At 45.0% G+C, this 13,898-nt stretch overlaps 1 long non-coding RNA gene across 1 annotated transcript; it reads left to right on the top strand.

The window, feature by feature from the left end:
* Positions 1–8,075: 8,075 nt before the first annotated feature.
* Positions 8,076–11,006, top strand: LOC115307721. Its single transcript, XR_003916062.1, has 3 exons — positions 8,076–8,539; positions 8,665–8,806; positions 9,093–11,006. It is a non-coding gene; the product is annotated as an uncharacterized LOC115307721 (long non-coding RNA).
* The last annotated feature ends 2,892 nt before the right edge of the window (positions 11,007–13,898 follow it).

The following is a 13,898-nucleotide window of genomic DNA, read 5'->3' on the forward strand; positions in this document are numbered from 1 at the left end:
CCCACCGCGCTGCCAGGAGAACGAGAGCTCCCGACTGAAAAAAAAACAACCCCAACTCGGTCACTTGGTCTGTTCAGCCTGGAGGAGACTGAGGGGAGACCTCACTGGGGTCTTCAACATCCTCGTGCGGTGCCGCACCATCTGCTCTGTGTGAGCAGTGACAGGACCCAGGGAACGGCTGGAGCTGTGTCACGGCAGGGTCAGGTTGGATCTCAGGAGAAGGTCCTTCCCCCAGAGGGTGGTCGGGCACTGACCAGGCTCCCCAGGGCAGTGTCATGGCCCCAAGGCTGCCAGAGCTCCAGGAGTGTTTGGACAACGCTCTCAGGACAGGGGGGATTGTTGGAGTGACTGTGCAGGGCCACGAATTGGACTGGATGATCCTGGTGGGTCCCTTGCAACTCGGGATATTCTGTGATTTGCAGCAAAAAAACCCCAAACCACCACGAGAGTAAAAACAACACCCCCAAACTATTCTAAGGCCTAAGCAGTGCTTCCAGGGAAGATGAGGGGCCTCCATCCCTAGGGAGAATTCATCTGAGGTGTACCCAGGGCTCTTCCAGTCGGGCAGGAGGAGACTCCAGGTGCACTTCAAGATCCCTTTTTCACAGGACAGGACAGGAGTGTTGGAGATGCTGAGCACAGCAATCGTTTGGAATCAGCTTCGTCCTGGTGGTGCCTGTGTTTAAACCCGTAAGTTGGAGCAGGACTCAGACCCTCCCACTGACAGACACGTGTGAGAGATCCTGGCTGAGGTGTGTTGGCACTTAAACAGAACCATTCTGATCCAGCCTACCTCCATCTGCACATCTGCAGACATTCCCTGAGGATTTGGGGAAGAACTCGATTAACCAGGCTGACTAATGCAGAGTTTCATGGTAGCTCAGGTCTGTGTCTCATTTGCTGTCTGATGCCATCCCCAACAACTGGTTCATCGCTCAGAACCAATGTCTTCATTAATTCTGCCAGATATTGGGGGGTTTTTATGTGCCTTTCCCCCTCTTACTGCCCTGCTCACTGAGCTTGCATAAAGCAACTTTGTAGGATTGCTAGAAGTTAAAAAAAGCTAGTAATTCTAGCCCTGTCCTTTAATACCCAGTGAATGTTTGCTATAACACAGCTTAATCCTCTCTAAACCCAATCTCCACTTACTTGAGTGGAAGACTTAATGGTTATAGCTCACTGTACACTATTATAAACTTCTGAACTCCAGAGGCATTATGGCTTAGGGAGTCCTGTTCCTACTGACACTTAAAAAGAAGAAGTGCAGAAGAGCCCATCTACACAGGTTTTCCTGAGCTGCAGTCACAAGAAGGACAAGCCTGTGTGAAAGAAAACCACATGGAGGGGAGAAACATCGGTCACAGGAACATGGTATTTTCCTCCTGGTTTAGTCCCTTTTACAAGGTTAATCATCAGCTTTCAGCAGCATCACCCTCTAGATAAACACCCCACTTTTTTTTTTTTACTTTGCAGTGATAATACTATAAACCGATACATTATTAACTGTTCTGCAGTTTTAATCTGACATTTTCCATCTGGATAATTGCCATTCCACATCTCCAAGTTATTTTATTCTGATACTTTACTAATGAGCTTATCTGGTCCATCAGTCACAGTCACATTAGTCTCCAGTCACACCAGAGACATCTGTAACACAATCAGTGTTTATTACAAGATCCATATGAACAGGAAGCCACACAGGGTTGGCATTAGCAGAGCTGTGAAGCCCTGCCATCATCATCATAGACAAAAAGTGCACTGCAGAGCTTCCACCAGCTCAGCAACTTAATCTGTGGTCTGTACCACACTGTTATAAGGAAAATAATTCTACCACCTTTTTCCCCTCCTCATCTGCCCCTTTGTGGCACTCATCCAGTCTGTGTTCCCAGTGCCCATCTAGCTTGACTTTCTTTGCACTGGTCTCCTAAAAAGAAGTAAAAATAAGCCTTATTAGTAAGGAAAGGGGACCCTACTGCTAGGGAAGGCTAATCCAATCCCTTGCATTAATGTCTTCTGCTGAGTATTCAAGACTCCCACTTCAGATTTCTTCAGGTGTGAAAACTGGCTCCCAGCACCACTGAACCCCAGCCCATCTATCCCTGTGTGACTTGGCACTCAGCCTTATCACTTAATTACCATTTTTCAACAGACTTCTGACAGGACCTGACTAGACACAGGCTGAGAGATAAGCTAATGCTCGAGGGAGGCATTCTCCTGAAATTCCTACATTTTCTAGTGACCCACAATACACATCCCAAAGCCAGTCCCGGTGTTGCCAAGTCAGCACGGAGGCAGCGAGTGCTGTTTGAACACGCTGTGAGGACGGAGCGGTAATTGCAGCATGTCAACATTACCTGCTGCACCATTTCCACTCAGAGTTAGTTTAGCAATCACCCTATTGAAGAGGCAGTCGTGGCACTGAGCCAGAGTGACCTTCATCTCACACAGCATCTGGTGGTAATTGCACTAATGAGCAGAGTAAGCACCAGCCCTGAACTGGATTTCATGCAGGTAAGAGCTTGGTGAGAGCAGGGAGCTCTGTGCTGGCTGTGAAACAGGCAGGGGGAGAAGGGCAATTATCCACAACACAGACTCCTGCCCCAAGAGCTTCTTCCTCACTTTTGGCAACAAACAAGCTTAGAATTAAACAAATGTTACTCTCCATTTTCTGCAAGAACTGGGATTCTCGCAGCACTTTCGTTCTGTTATTTTGCATTATGATTAGGTTGAAGTTAAGCAATTAGCAGTGGTATTGCTCTTGAAGTAACTACACCAGCGGGCACAGTGCTAGTTAATTCACCAGCTCCCTCTCCCTGGCAATTGCAGGGCCCATGGGTGCAGACAGATGCAATACGTGGTACTAGCCATCATGTATATTGACTTAAGTGTGCCCACAGGCACAAACCAAAGTGCAATACAATAACTATTTGCTGCTCTAGGTTAACTGTGCTCAGGGGTGCAAGCAAACTCGGTGTAATGATCAGCTGTTCACCCTCCCAAAAGCACTTGGGATGAAAAACAGCAGCAGTGGGCAACTAAATATAAGCTCCTGATGAAAAAAAGCATCACACAACCGTGGGTACTGAAAAACATGAAGTGCCTGAGCCTACTCCTGACCATGTAAAAAGCAGGAGAACTTAACGAATAATGGCCTGTCAGTGTAGTCAGAATCCAGCCTGATTTTCTGATTTTGTCAATAGTTAATAATTCCGACCTTTCTCCCTTACTCAGTGGAAGTATATTTTCCCCCCTGGCATCAAGTTTCTCAGAATAAAGCAGGAATATAAGGAGGAAGAACAATTTCTCCAGAAATACCTACCATAAATAGAGCTTTCCATTCACTAGCAAGTTATCAACGTAAAAATTTACCAATACCAAGCAGTCTATAAACAACCACCAGAGAAAAGCTTCACTTAAACAAAATAAGAAGCTTCCACCCACACAAAAGTACCTGGAAATATCATTTAGTTCTCACACCCCTCCTAATCTCCTTAGTTAAAACCTAAGACTTCATTATAGCACCTAAACTATTTTAGGCAATTTTCCCATGATCCTATAAAGCCGTGATTCCAACTATCTCATTTTCAACCTTGTTTGTTAAAGGAGCAGGGTTTCCACATTCCTTCTGCTTCATATCCTTGTTTACTCGACTCTTCTAAAACTGATTAGAACAGGTGATGTGTGTTTTAATCTCTCAGCAGACACGATGAAAATCAGATTTTTACAAGTTTGGCTCTTGTAAAGACCTGAAAAGACCCAGTGGCCACCAGTCTGGGTCCTGAGAGCCCTAGTGTTAGGTGAGGGTGATTAAAGTGCATGTCACTGAAACATCTGGGATCAGCCATCCAGGGCTGGAGGTGTCCTGGCTGCTCCTTACTAACCCAGTTCCACACACAAAGGATCAGTCTGCGAGAGAGCTCTGGCTTAGAATTAAAAATGTTCCCTGGTGCCTGGAGACCCAAACGGTGCCAGTCGGCCTCTCTGAGCCCCGCAGCCCCTGCTGGCAGCGAGGTGCTCGTTCCTCCCTTTGTTTGCGAGCCGTGAGAGGGTTCAAAGCACAGCAGTGGGGGTTATCTGCCGGCTCCACCTCTGCTTTGAGTGGTACCTGTGGGAACTGTCAAACGTTTGCATCTTGTATGCAGGGAATGCAAAATTCCCTTCGCTCTGTTTTGTTTGGCAGAGTCAGATCAACCCATCTGCAAGTCGGCTCCCTTGCCTTTCTGGAGCATCCAGCAGCAGAGCCTGGGAAGGATTTCTGCCTGGGATTCTCAGAGGTATCGAGTCCATTCCCAGAGCTCAGTTCCTGGTGAAGATGTGCCAGGCATCTTCCAAAGGAATTTGATGCCTCTTCCAGTGCATTGGGATTCAGAGATTTTCTAATTTTTTTTTCTAGATGGTGTAGTAACTCCCAGTGTGGAAGAGCATGAGCTTCCATCAGCACAGACTGGCATGAGCCAAAGGTTAAAATCCACAGACTGGCAACTGGTCTATAAAATTGCACCTGTTGGTGTGTGACAGACCCTAAATATTGAATACAAACTTTAGAATTTATATTAGGGGATGGAAATAGAATCCTTCAGAGGCAAAGCCACAGGTGGCTTGGGTAAGGTGTAGCAACTATTCCTGTAACACCTGGAAGAGTGTGAAGGACAACTTTGGCAGGATCTGTTCAAAAGCTGTTTAGTTTTCCTTCTCTGTTTTTTTTTGTTTTCTCTCAAGGACAGGGGAGACAGTCTGAGTAGTGTTTTGCTGGTTTTGAATGATGCCCACTGAAGCAGGAGCTCAAGTATAGGACAAAGACTGTTTTTAAAACAGTTAGGCTTTACTGCCTGGTGATATTTTTTCGAAGTACATTTACTGAAGATTTATGTAAAATCTATCTTTTGTCTACTTAAAATATGTCAAATGGATGTACAGGGCAAAATTTAATGCATATGGGTTTTCATTATTTTAAATCATTTGCAATATAAATGATTTACTATGACATCAGACCTTTGTTCTTTGGCTGTCCACCATAAATTGAGGCCCACCCAAATTTCCAGTCTTAGCTATATTTCTGCATTCCCTCCCCCAGTATCTATAATCTCGGTTCTGTGATTCTTCATGTAAATGACTTTCAACAGGGAAAGGAAGGGAACACATAATTTGCCTTAATACAGGTAATTTTGAAAGAGGAGCAAGACCTTTACATGAGGAATAGTTGACAGCTGTGGAAAGGGGAGAACTAATGCTCGTAGAACTGAAAGTCATCCTTGATGAGAGTGGTGAGAGCTACTGATCACCCAAATGTGACCAAATGGACTTTTTGTGCACTTGAAACTGCCAGAGGTGATCGACTTCTATCTTTCTCTTTCTGAATTTTTTCATGTCTTTTTAGTGCCCTTACATTTATAATGCAATTAATTAATCAAACTCTGGCCAGTTAATGTTGCAGGCAACCACTTGGAAAACTGAGGTATTGGGGTAAGCCAGGCTCCCCAAGGTCATTCTGAAAGTCCACAGTGAAGAACTGGTGGCACCTGACACCCAGAACTGTGTTTTCATGACAGACTTGCTCCTAACAGCCATAAAAATCTTGAAACACCCGGACTTTTTGGAAGACCTTGTGGAAAACTGCCTTCATTATTGTGTTTGCCAGTTGTCCTGTGACAGTTAATGGATACAGACCTTTGGACCCATCACAACCTATATTTGAAGCCTTCCCAGCCTGGTAGTTACTGAAAATTGTTGCCACTGAACAGCTCTTTTGTGGCTACACTACAAGAATTACCCCCTGACCTCAGTGCAGTTTCTCATTCACTGATGTCATCTCAAAACCTGCAAGACTGAGACTCTGCCGAGCCTCTGATTTCTACTCATGACTCTGAGAGACAGTTCAGCCTGAACCAAACATCACGTTTTTGCAAACCTACCACACCACATAACTCAGCCTTGACACACCCCCCTTCCTGCTCTGTTTTCACAGTTTCATGCATTATTGCTCATGCATGTGGTTTTAAGAATACATCCCAAATCTGACCTGCCTGAAGAATTGTAGCAATTCTGAGCAATATCATAAATTACAGCAACATCCTAAGGGGAATCTTCCTGCTGACATCTGGGCTATCTGTGTGATCCTATCGCTGCAAGTGTGGCTGACAAGGCCCATTTCTCTCTCTTTGCTGCCTTTCCCACAGTGCTCGTGCTAAACCAAACACCAGCACTGCCAGCAGTTTAACCCTGGAGTCAGAGCAGGGGCAGATGATGTGGTGGGCCTGCATGTCCTTGCCTTCATTCAAGCTTCCAGGGGCTCTGCCACGACGAGATCCAGTGAGAAAATCTCAGGGTGGTTCTGATTTATGTGCAAGAGTGCAGAGGAGAGCAAAAGCTTTTAGTATCTTGGGAAGTAGCTAGGGATTAAGGCCAAGGAAAGGACAGTCATGTCAATTAGATCCTAAAAAAAGAAGACTCAAGTGGAAGTCCTGGCTCCCGAACTGTTTCTGGGCTGGCAAATGTTCACAGTCCTCTTGGCAGATCCTGCAGGGAGTTAATGGGCCCACTTAGATCCCCTCCCGCACACCAGGCGTCAGCTTGACCGTTTTGAGGGAGGCCTGGCTGTGATAATTCAGCATTTTGTCCTGAAATGAAATTAGGGAATGCGTTTTAAGATCTCTGATGCTTTCTTGTCAGGAATCTCCAGTGAACCCAGCCCTTCATTCCAGATGTGGCTGAGGGAAGAAAACGTCATGCAAAGTGCAAGGCTGACACCTGGAGGGACTGTGAGAGGCAGCCGGGGAGCCTGGAGCAGCCAGACATCCTGCAGCACACATGGCTGGGTGAGGAAAGCTCAGGGGGGTGGCAAGATCCCAGGGTTTGGAACTGCTCTTTTCTACTGAAGGGGTGCTTTCAATATTCTCCCTCTCCCCTTTTGCTGTTTCAGATCTTCCATGTCTATTTTTAGGAGAAGAAACATAGAAGCTCTGACTGTGTCACCTAATTATTCACTTCCATGCTCAGGAATGTCTGGATCAAAACTTACCTTGCTCAATAAGCTGCTACAAATAACACACAGTTGTATTTTCAATTGGTTGCTCTAATTTATTTGAATTGCTGGGTATCAGACTTCCTGCTGCTTTACCATTTGTGTAACTCTGTGTTGAGTTTCTGCAGCACAGACTTGCAGGGCAATTCCTGCTGTCAAAGCTGCAGCTGGAAGATTTGGCATTAGGTAGAGCTTGTTCTTTTCATGTCTGGTTCTGCCAGCACCCACGGTGAGGCTTTTCTTGAAGCTGATCCTAATCAAGGAATGCAAGGCAGCTTCTGGGACAAAGTCTTCATGCTTTTGGAAGTTTGCTTTCCAGCCTGGCAATCACCCATTCACAGCACTTACTCAAACCTTTTCAGTAATCTCTCTTCTCTGCCAGGAATTGTCTCAGTATTAGTGAATGCTTGTTTTGCTTGATCTAATTTTAGCATATGTTAATAACTGAGTTATTTACTGTGCTGACATTACCATACATTTAGTGTCTCACGGACCCAAAGATTATATGTCCATTACATCTCTTTAATTCTCTTTGTCATTGCCAGTGTGGTTCCAATCATCATAAAATTTGCTTAGCAGTGAGTAGTTGTTTATGGAAATGGGAAAAATAAACCAAAAAACCCCACAACCAACAGTTACTTTTGGAACTGTTTTCTGCAGTTTTACCAACCCAGCTGCAGTGCAGCTCCCTGAGCCCCCACGTGTCCTCTCTGATGTACCTCAGTACTGACTGCACTGCTTTCCCCTCTCACCTTCAGACTGCCAAAGGATCATGGACATTCAGTTCATCCTGATGAGCATATAAACCACTCCATACATTCCAAACCAGTTAAAAGATGAGCCATGAAAACACCGGGGAGTGGAAAAGAGGCACTTTGAGAGCTTCAGGAGCAGCACAAGACTTGGGGTGTGCTGGGGGTGCTGCTTTTCAGCCCAGACACCTGGAAGTCTAATTCCACCTCTGTGGTTACTGTTTCTTCAGTGCTTCTCATTAACTGCCATGACTAACGAGGCAGTAACACCTTTCTCCCCCCACCCCCAAGAATATTGGGGTGTCAGTTATGCTGAATTACACTGGATCCCTGCTCACTCAGTGATGTAGACAAATAACAATTCAAGATCAAGGGTGAACCCTGGCCACTAAACTTGTTTCACTTGTGACTCATTCCAGACTTAAAAACCTGGCTCTTGCTGACATTTTATTAACCCAATTTGTCATCCTCCTAACCCCCATTATCCAACCCAGGCAGATTATTTACTTTGAAAAGATGTGCAGATAGCTTCCATGCGAATCCTAAGTAGATCCAGGTGCCACAGCTAGATTCCAGAGGGACTTACAGTCATGAGAGACATGTGCTGGTAAAATAACTTCTAGATGCTTCCAAACTCAATGACATTCTCCCTCTTTAGATTTTGTCTGGACTCCCCTTCCTGCAAAGCAGCCTGGCACCAGCATGGTGAAGTGCCCAAGTCCATACCTTCAGGGCTCTGTGTGTGTTCCCAAAGAGATCAGCAAAGGTAAAATTAGACATTTACTAAGGTTGAGTACATACTAAAATATACTCCTGCTTTGGAGTTGGAATCTCTGGCTACCCCCTACTAATATAGTCCCTTTGAATCTTTGCATTTATCCCAAAATAAAGCATTCAAGTCAAGAATTAGCTTGCTGCCTTCCAGAGGATTCATCATTTCCAGTTTGCAAGCTTGAAGAGAGAAATCCAGGAAGCATCAATAAATCTACTTTGACAGTGGAGTAAAGAGCTGCAAAAGGAGTAACCTGTCAAGGTAATGTGACTTAATTTCTCAGAGAAAGATCCATTTTTATAAATGAAATAAAAATGCCAGCAAAGTCAAATAGCAGGAAGTGTCACACTTGATTGTCTCTCAGTAGGACAGAAATTAAATAAAAAGAAGGCAAGGTAAATGACAGGGTTTTACATTTAGCAAGGGAAGTAATAACATAGAATAATAACATCCACTGAGAATCTATGCACAGCAACCCGGGTATGACAGAGGTGTGTGTTCCCACAGAAACATTTATTTAATGTGCACATTTTCCCTTGGACAAAAGGCAGGTTGAGCGCCGGGAGCTGAGGGCTGGTGGAGATGCGGGGATCGGACGTGCGGGGGCAGCCTTACCTGCGGATTGTCACGGCTCTAAAACACCGCGGCAGGGCCACTGCAGGCAGCTCGCTTGGCCTCCCAACTTCCCATGCCAAGCTCTGGAGCTTTGCCCCTTTCCAAACGAGGGACCCATCCAGGCTTCCCTGGTTTCCTCATTCCAAGGGCGAGCGCTGTCCCTTTAAATAAGCGCCGAGATCTCAGCCCGAGCGGGGACTGGAGCCCGGGCTACCCACGGTTATGAAACCTCCCATTCAGAGCTCGGGGGCTGCTGCTGCACTCCGAGGTTAATAATCAGTTTTAATATTCACTTAGGGGGCTGTAAAAAAAGAATGAAAATTTCCTAATTTGAAAATGGACTTGATTGGCAGCTTTATTATCTCTGTAAGGTGCGTGGCATTCCACACAATCAAGTCGTTTTTTTAAATAATCTCACTGCTTAAGTCGTACACGCTGCTAATTGCATTTTAATAAGTCTCTTTAAAATCTTTCCATATTTTTTAATATCCTAATATTAGATAAGTGATTGCTGGGGACACTGGAGGGCACTGAAGTTTATAGAAAGAGGAACACCATAATGAAGCTTTATTGGGGTGGCATCACCAAACAATTGCTGTGATAGCAACACTCCCAAGCTTGGAAAAGTGCCAGGCATTCCCCCCCTGGAACTGACTCAGGCAGTAGCCTCTCTGGCTCAGGACTGACGCAGAAAATGGATGCTTTCTGGCTCATAAAATGGCCTCTTTCCGGCTTGGAAGTGACTGAGGAACTGTCCACTTTGGATTTGGAAAGGACTTGGGAACTGGTTTTTCTCCATTGAACAATGACTTTGAAACACACTTTTGTTTTGCTTGGTTCTGGCTTGAAACTATAAAAGTTGTTGGTGTTTTTGGTTTTTTGTTAGTTTTTTTTTTAAAATTGGGTCAGGATTAGGCAGAAAGAAAGAAGATTGTTTTGCCAGCTCTGTACAGTAGCAGATGATGTGAAAGGCTTCAGTGGAATTAGAAAACCAAGGCTGCAAGTAGAATAGATGAACTTTCCATCTCAAAGATCAAACCCAGTTAAGATGAGAGAATATTTGGGAGAAAATGTACTTTGGTGTGGGGCTATGGAGTGTCTGTGTCTCACACAGGGGACAGAGTATTATCCAAGAACACCAGTACAGACTCAATCACTCTAAAGTTAAAAAAACCCAAACAAATAAAATAAACCACCAAAGAAATCAGACAATAGTGGGGCTGAACTGACAAGCTCCAGTTTCAAGCACCCAGAAGTACAGAATATTTCCAGCTCAGGTCCAACCAGGATCCTGTGTGTGCATCCACAGGGTGAGCTGTCCCAGCAGTTACAACCCAGTGGTGCAGGAAGGTGCCCCACGACGTTCCATGTGCAGAGTCCAATGTTTTCTATTGGAAGTCTGTCTTTAGATAAAGTACTGTCTTCTCTATTATATTTGTTTTCTCTATGTATTTAAGTTGTGTTTCTTCAAATTATGTGTTGGGCAACTAACGCCACTTTCAATGTAATTTAACATCATCAGCCATGAGTGGGAAATATAATCCCAAATTAGTGTGTAACTGGCTTCTAGGGAACTTAACTGGGATAAAAGGACTTTTTTTTTTTGCCCAAACTGCATGGCAGTGCCAAATTTTACATTATATTGCATTTTGTCCTCTGCAATTCGTGCACTGGGACCTGAGATCAGAAAGTTATTTTGAGAACAGTAATGACTTTAATGTATTGCCTGCTTTTATATGGTTTTTTTCCCCAAGTCTTGTCTTCTGAAATCATACTATAATAAATCACAGTGTCAGTTTTGGTTTAAAAAAAAATCAAGCTTCTGCCAGTTCAGTATTTAGTAAAGAAAAACAGAAAAAAATGTGATATCTTCTTAAAGACTCAAAACTTAGGAAAGAAATACAGAGAATCTATAATTGATTTTTTTTCCCTTTCAAGTCTGATAATATTTAAGTAAAGTTGCTTTTGGAACCTAACTGTAACTTTTAATACTTGAAATGGACAGTACTGATATAAACATCTTGCATTAGTTTGTTTGAAAGTGAGCCATTTTCTGACTAACTGAAGATCTGTTTGTCTATCCATGTGTTTCTTCTGTACATCATCAGAGAATCCTTGGACTCAGTCCATCGTATCTGTAGGTCTGACCTTATTCCCACTGAAACCCAAAGGAGTTCTGTCACTAACTCTCAGTTAAAAATGGATCAAGACCAATTTTGCCATATAGTATGAATAAGAATAATTTGTTAACACTAAATTTCTGATTACTAGTTGTGCATCTTTCTGGTTTTAAGGTGTATGAGGTGGCACTGTAAAGAAACCAATATCTCTGGCATGAGCCATGAAGTAGAAAAGAGTTGTCAGTTTACAAAATTTCCTGTCTTCCTCTCTTCTTCTCCTCTTTTTTTTTTTCCCCTTCTGGAAATCAGAGCAGAAGGTCTTGTTTCGCACTGACAGGCTGGGAGGCACATGTTCAGCGAACTTCTGCACAGGAAGTAAATGTCCAGGTCATATTTATCCCTTTTCATGTGGTTCTTTTAATCCCCCAGATTGGGTTTCAGAAGAGTTTTACAGTTTCAGTTTTACAAAGCGAACCTTCCTTTAATGTTGGCATTTTAAAGAAAAAGCTTCAGTCAAAACATGTGTGTTTTACATCAGCCAGATGTGACGTTTGGGGGAACAGGCCACAATGTGGCAGCCAGCTCCTCTGTGAGAGCTGACGGGGTCGGTGTTGGACATCAAATGGGAACTACTGGTCCCCGGCTGGGGGATCAGCCTCCTGGCTCTGTCACCCAGTGCAAAAAGTTATAAAAATAATAATAATTTTACAAAAAGTCCCCAAGAAAATTGAAGATCAGAGCATGGCCAGCATTGCTATGACTTGCGCCCCAGTAACCCACATGGCCACATTACAGAGAACAGCCCTCCTGTGCACAGACCTATACACCCAAAAATTTATTCTTGCCTAAAAATGGTTGAATTAAAACAAAGCAAGAGGTGTTAAGGGCAGCAGATGCACATTAATGTGTCCGACACTGCACCAGCAGCCAGTGGCTACTCCAAAAATAAAACCTGATTCTGCACAACTTCCATGGAACATCCCTGTCCCTGTAATCTTCTCTTTCAAGGGTCTAACTTTTACCATTTTCATTTAAAAGCAAACAATGAAACAGAATCAGAAATCTCTCAGCTTTCTCCAAGATTTACCTCACAGCTGTGCCAGGTGAGGCAGGTCTCGTTTTCAGCCGGACCCTCTAAATTGAGGTCAGCTGTGACAGGGTGGGGCCTTCTTTTTCTGCCCCTAAAAGCCCTTCCTGGTAGTGTTTTGGGGGTATGGATGGAGTTTGTACTGGAGAGGAGGTTTTCAGCAGTCAGTGCTGTGGTTGTTGGGTCAGGGCTGCCTCAGGGCCTGTGTCAGGGGAGGCTGAGGCCGGTTGAGGGGCCGCTGAGGCAGCTGCTGTTTCCCGCCATTTTTGCCAGTCCAAGCAGCCACCGGTGCCTCAGCAGGAGCAGGTGTCGGTCTCCTGCCATGGCTGCCTTTTCTCCTGCTCTGTGCAGCAGCATCTGGCTGTGTCATCTACACAGAACTGTGCTGGTACCTCAGTACTGGGCACCGGGGCCACCATTTTGTGACTGTTGGAGCGCCCTGAGTGGCCCCTCAGGGGTTGTTGCTGCTCTGGGCTGAGGCAGTTGAGGACGAGCTGAGGCGGTTGAGGAAAACCTGAAGGTGACCTGGGGCAGTTGAAGGTGACCTGAGGCGGCTGAGGAAGAACTGAGGAAGAGCTGGGGTGGCTGAGGAGGAGCTGAGGCACCTGAGGAAAGGCTCAGGCAGCAAAGGAAGAGCTGAGGCAGAACTGAGGAATCTGAGGCCTGAAAATTCATCTTATCAGCGTGTGTGGCCTCCAGCCCCTTCAGACAGCAGGTGCCTCACCCCCTGCCACCGCCTCACAGGTATCCGCCATTCCCTGGCAGGAGACCCCTGAGGGAACACCTTCAGGAGGCAGCCCATGGGAAGCTCACCACAGTGTCACTTTGGGACAACTTGAGGAGAAACTTCTTCCAGAGACACGCCTGCTGGTGTCACACTGCACTGGTGACATCTGGGAGATATTTGGCTGCTACCAAGGACTGTGTGGCACTGGCAGCCGTTCCAGGAGTCCTGGGAAAGCAGCTCTGTGTCTCCGCTTCTGCACCAGCAATGGGTGAGTATTTGCTCTATTTCCAAAAAATGCATCCCTATTTAAGCACCTTTTCTTGGTCAGTAAGCTGCAGGGCTGGCTTTTGAATCCTCTGGAATAACAGCTATGGTCTCTTGAGTTGACACCATTAATTTTTTCCCTTTAAGTTTTGTGTCAATCCAAGGTCACTGGCCTCCAGGCCTGGGCTCTGCATTGATCTCCTTGAGGGATATAAATAGGTTTTCCACAGAGTTGCCTGCTTTCCTGACTGTAGCTAGGTATAGATTTTGTCTTTACTGTGGCTAAATGGTATGGTCAGATGGCTTGCAGTAAATTTGGCAGGGGGTTAATTTAGTGTCCTGGAGTCTGTGACTGGATGGAGTGGGGCTGGAGTGAATTTGAAATAAGTATACTTTATAAGCTATCCTGCACAATATATCACTTCATAATATCCCTGAGAAGAGCCTATAAGACTGACTTATTTACTCATGAGGAGCTGGGTTGAGCAGGACCACGTCTGGGCATTGGGATTATCTTGATGGTGTACTTGGCTGGAGCAA

Source organism: Manacus vitellinus, unplaced genomic scaffold (genome assembly GCF_001715985.3).
Source record: "Manacus vitellinus isolate BGI_N305 unplaced genomic scaffold, ASM171598v3 scaffold_46_pilon, whole genome shotgun sequence".
Taxonomy (NCBI): Eukaryota; Metazoa; Chordata; class Aves; order Passeriformes; family Pipridae; genus Manacus; species Manacus vitellinus.